Raw genomic sequence first — 5,297 nt, 5'->3', positions numbered from 1 at the left:
TTTACAGAATGAATTTGCATTGTTCAAGAGAATGTGTTAGCGTGCAGGCGTAAGACATTTTAACTCCTAATTCGTGCCCACCCCCCCACCCCCAGCCCAGCTCGGTGAGCACAGGGCTCTCGGAGGGGGAGAACCCGGAAGGGGAGGGAAGCCCTGCTCCTGTCGCATTCCTCGCCTTCCCCGACAGCCTGGGAGCGAAGATGCACCCCCAGGGAAAAGTGTGGACTCGGCCTGGGCAGGCTCCCCTTCAGGCCAGTGAGTCTGCTCCGGGGGAGACTTCCTTCTCCCGCTGGGAAGCTTTCACTGAAGTTACTCTGTCTAGAGTGCCAGCAGCAAGGCTGCTTTAAAAAAAAAAAAAAAAATTATGTATTTGAAAGGCAGAGTTAGAGGTCTTGCATCCTCGGGTTCACTCCCTAGATGGCTGCAATGGCCACAGCTGGGTTGGTTTGAAGCCAGGAGCTTCCTCTGGGCCACGTGGTGTAGGGACCCAAGCCCTTGGGCCATCCTCCGCTGCTTTCCCAAGCGCATTAGCAGGGAGCTGGGTCAGAGGAGGAGCAGCCGAGACTCCAGCCGGTGCCCAGATGGGATGCCGTTGCTGCAGGTAGAGGCTTTCCTCGCTACACCACAGCGCCGGGCCCAGCGAGGCTGCTAAAGGGCACAGCAGAGGAGGTAGCAAAGGCCCTAGTGGCATGCAGACTTGGCACTGCCACGTGCAGGATTTTGGCGACGCCCCCGGGGCCCTAGCTCACATCAGCAGTGGCAGACAAGCAAACACAAGCCCTCTTCTTGGCCTCGGCTGTTGGGTTTCTTTAAGAAAATTATTTCCAGGGAAGGTGTTTTTCTAGAAATGCCTTCCCCTGGGCACTCAGCCTCTGGCATCCCCCAGCAGAGCCTGCGTGGTTAGACGGCCGCTCCGGCCTCCACCGCGGGTCGGCAGCTTCCGCTGGGGGCTCTTGCCACAGAGCTGCTGTGGCCTGGGCACCGTGGGCAAGGCGCAGGAGCGGCCACAGCCCAGCTCCAGGGCCTGAGTGCCCTTAAATGGAGCGCCCTGCGGTTTGGTCACGTTTTACCTATCACAAGTATGCACACAGCTATTTTTAGGCCAGCCCTCGGGAATGGGGAGCTGAGATCCACAGGCATTTTAGAAGGTCCTAACTTGGCCCTTCCGTCTGTTTATAGATTTACGTTTTGCACACGTGCACGGGACGTTTCGGTAAGCCCTGATGAGCTCATGACAGGCCACGGGTTGGCTTCGTCTCCGCGGTTCACGGCCTCAGCGAAGGTTTTGGACGTCACGGATGCTCAACAGCATCTCGTCCTCTACAGCAGGACCTGTGTGGTCACGTGAACTCCACGGGCTTCCCAGGGTGCCGCTGTCTGTGACGACCTCAGCAGTTAGGATTCAGGGAAGGATGGAAGCCTGGGGGGTCCTGACATCCGTGAGCCGTGGGAACCCCTGTGAATTTTTTTTTTTTTTTACCTTTATGTCAGTTGAAGATTTCAATGGCAAGCGATGCAGGATGAAGAGTGGCATATGCCCAGTGGCCTGCATGAATGAAATATAGAAATAGGTGATCCTCAGCGCTGGACTGGCAGCCCAGTGGTGCTTGAAGGAATAGAGCTCTTTTCATCTTTCTGCTCTTAACCCTTCTCTGTGTGTCAGCTTTCAGCTTCTGGCAAGAGGTTATCTGATCACAAGAAGGCTGCCACCGCTCCAGGCATCAGGCTGTCACATCATTGCATCCAAAGCTGGGGAGGGGAGGGAGGTGGACAAAAAGGCCCTTTTCATATGTGTCTCAGCTTTAAATCTGGGGGAGATTGTTTCTGCCATAAAAATCTCTTTATGTCTGGACCAGGACAGGGTCACACAGACAGGTTGAAAAAAGGCCTGGCTAGGTTTTTCAGCTCCTCTGACAAGCAAGAAGGAGGCCAGACGTGGTTATCAGGCCGGCACTCAGCATTTTCTTCAGGATACATGTTTCCATGAGCTTTTTGAAGAACCCTCTTAGGCATAGATTTCCATTCATTTACAGTAAAATAATCTTTAAAAAAAAAGAAAATGAGGCTGGTGTCGTGGCTTAACAGGCTAATCCTCTGCCTTGTGGTGCCAGCACACCAGGTTCTAGTCCCGGTTGGGGCGCCGGATTCTATCCCGGTTGCCCCTCTTCCAGGCCAGCTCTCTGCTATGGCCCGGGAAGGCAGTGGAGGATGGCCCAAGTGCTTGGGCCCTACACCCCATGGGAGACCAGGATAAGCACCTGGCTCCTGGCTTCGGATCAGCAAGGTGCGCCAGCCACAGCGGCCATTGGAGGATGAACCAACGGCAAAAAGGAAGACCTTTCTCTCTGTCTCTCTCTCTCACTATCCACTCTGCCTGTCAAAAAAAAATATATATATTTATTTGAAAGGCAGAGTTAGAGAGGGAGACAGAGATCTTTCCACTGCTGGTTCACTCCCCAAATGGCTACAACAGCCAGGGCTGGGCCAGACCAAAGCCAAGAACCTGGAACTCCATTACCTCTGGGTGCAGGGGCCTAAGCACCTGGGCTATCTTCCACTGCCTCCCCAGGCTCATGAGCAGGGAGCAGCTAAGACTCAAATCAACACTCCAAAATGGGATGCTGGCATCCCAGGCACAGGCACCAACGGCACCAAAATAATCTTTAAATTTCATTTTACATTAACTTTAAAATCAAAGATTTGTTCACTCATTTGAAAGGCAGAGTTACAGAAAGGGAGAAACAGAAAGATCTTCCATCTGCTGATTCACTTCCCAAATGGCCACAAATAGCCAGGCTTGGCCAGGCTGAAGCCAGAAGCCTGGAACTCCATCCTGGTCTCCCACATGGGTGGCAGGGACCCAAGTACTTGGGCCATTCTCTGCTACCTTCCCAGGTGCATTAGTGAGTAGCTGGCTCAGAAGTGGAGCAGCCAGGACTTGAACCAGTGCTCGTACAGTGGCTTACCCTGCTGGACCACAGTGCCAGCCCCAACACATGAACTTTTTGAAGCACTCTCCTTCTCATACATTTCTCAGAACATCTCAGTATGGGGCCTGCGCTGTGGTTAAACTTGCACCTGCAGTGCCAACATCCTGTATGGGCACTGGTTCAAGCCCTGGCTGCTCCACTTGGATCCAGCTCCCTACTAATGTGCCTGGAAAAGCAGCAGAAGATGGCCCAAGTCCCTGGGTCCCTGCACCCATGTGGGAGACCTGGAAGAAGCCTCTGGCTCCTGGCTTCATTCTGGCCCAGCCCTGACCCTTGCAGCCATTTGGGGGGTAGACCAGCAGATGGAAGATATCTCTTTGTCTCACCTTCTCTGTAACTCTGACTTTCAAATAAATTAATTAATTTTTAAAAAGCTCATTATATAGTTACATATCCTAGGATTCGCCATATTGTTTTAATCAGATGGCACATTGCACATTCAGTGCCCTTACCCTTCAAGGAACAGGAAGGGAGTTGCAGCCCCTCAGTTCCTTTGTCTCAGGAGCGTCAGACTGCGTGGTCAGTGCACCTGCTCCTGTCTTCTTCCCCTTTCTCTCCCCAGCTTCCTAATAGCATCGTTCTGTCTTCCACAAGAGTAACTCATGTCGTACCCATGATCTGGATTGGCATGACAATGAGAAATGTGGCTAGAAGCCCATGTCCCTCGGGTCTGATCTGAGTGGGTAAGGGATGGTGGGCCTCTGTCACTGGCTTCTTCGGGCCGGCGGGACCTAGAAGTCACTCCCTTCTCCACCAAACAGTGTGCTCCCGGAGGGGTGCTCCCACCTGGGAACACACACACCTGCAGGCCATAGGGCTGTGATGTGGGTGTGTGAGGAAGTCGCACTGCCAGGTGCTTATGGGAACAGAAACAGCCAAGTCAAGCCTGGGCAGGTCTCCGTTTTCCCCAGGAACACGAGCAGGATTGCCCTGGCTTGGCTGTGGACACCACTGGCCCTGGTAGACAAGCAATCGCCAAGTCCCCGGAGTTTAAGAGAAGGCTGATGATGGAGAAACATCTATCTGCTAGGTTTCTGTTGTGAGCAAAACCAGGACAATGTCTTAGCAGCACAATCTCCCATCTCTACAGGCAGATAATCTGACAGCCGCTGTCATGATGAGTCAGGAGCCCAGGGTGGAGCTCTCGGCCATGCCCTCCTGGGAAAACTGTTGACCCTTGCCAAGCCTGTGTCTTAGTCAGCCCAGGCTGCTGTTACGGAACATCATGGGCTGGGGGCTCCTTTATTACTGTTCTGGAAGCTGGGGAGTCTAAATTAAAGGTGTGTGGCACCGCGGGCTCAGCTGCTGCCTGTGAGGCTAGCATCCCATGTGAGCGCTGCTTCAAGTCCCGGCTGTTCTACCTCTGATCCAGGGTGCTAATGTTCTTGGGAAAGCAGCCAAAGGTGGCCCAAGTGCTTGAACCCCTGCCACCCACGTGGGAGGCCTGGATGGAATATTCTAGACTCCTGGCTTTGGCCTGGACCTGCCCCATCCGTTGGCGGTATTTGGGGAATGAACCAGCAGAAGGAAATGGAAGATATTACCCCTCCCCCCTTCCTCTCTCTTTCTCTCCCCCTCCCTCCCTCTGCCTTTTAAATAAGGGAATCTTTGTTTACAAAAATTATAAACCCCACCATGCATAGAAAGCATTGTGGAGTCTGTGCAATCCCTGGAGTCGTTTACTGGTAATTGCTAGTATTACTGCTTGCACAGCCACTCAGACAAGCAAATTTCCCTTCCCTGGCTCCCTAGCAACCCTCCCAGAATTCCAAGGCAAATGCATCCATTGAGGAACGCAGCACCCTGGCCAGGGCGCATTCTTAGAACAGTAGACAGTGGTAGGCACTGGGGAATCAGAGATGGCACACAGGAGGTACACAGCAGCTCCGAAAGCTCAGCACGCTGTCGCTTCTTACACATCCCAGGCTGCCCATCTGTGCTCATGGCCGGGGCGGGAACGGACTGATGTTAACACGGAGCCTACTGTTTAGGCCACGGATTCATCCAGAATTTCGGCCTGAAACAATTCCTGCCATTGGATGTCTTACCCTTTTCTAACATGATCATGAACTAGGATATTTCCTTCATCATCCAAATCAACCGCCTGCAGCATACCATGACCACATACACTTCAGCATCTTTTCAAAAGTTGCTCAGAAAGCTGGGCTCCCCAAACGCCGAGCTGGCCCGAAGCAGCATCTGCCTCCCTTGCAAAGCCCTTCCCCCTGCTGCCCGCGGTCCCTCGTGTCCATGGAGACCATGCATGCGTCTCCCCCTCTGCAGGTCTCACAAAGGCAGGAGAAGGAG

Source organism: Lepus europaeus, chromosome 3 (genome assembly GCF_033115175.1).
Source record: "Lepus europaeus isolate LE1 chromosome 3, mLepTim1.pri, whole genome shotgun sequence".
Classification (NCBI taxonomy): domain Eukaryota; kingdom Metazoa; phylum Chordata; class Mammalia; order Lagomorpha; family Leporidae; genus Lepus; species Lepus europaeus.
This window is presented reverse-complemented; position numbering follows the sequence as displayed.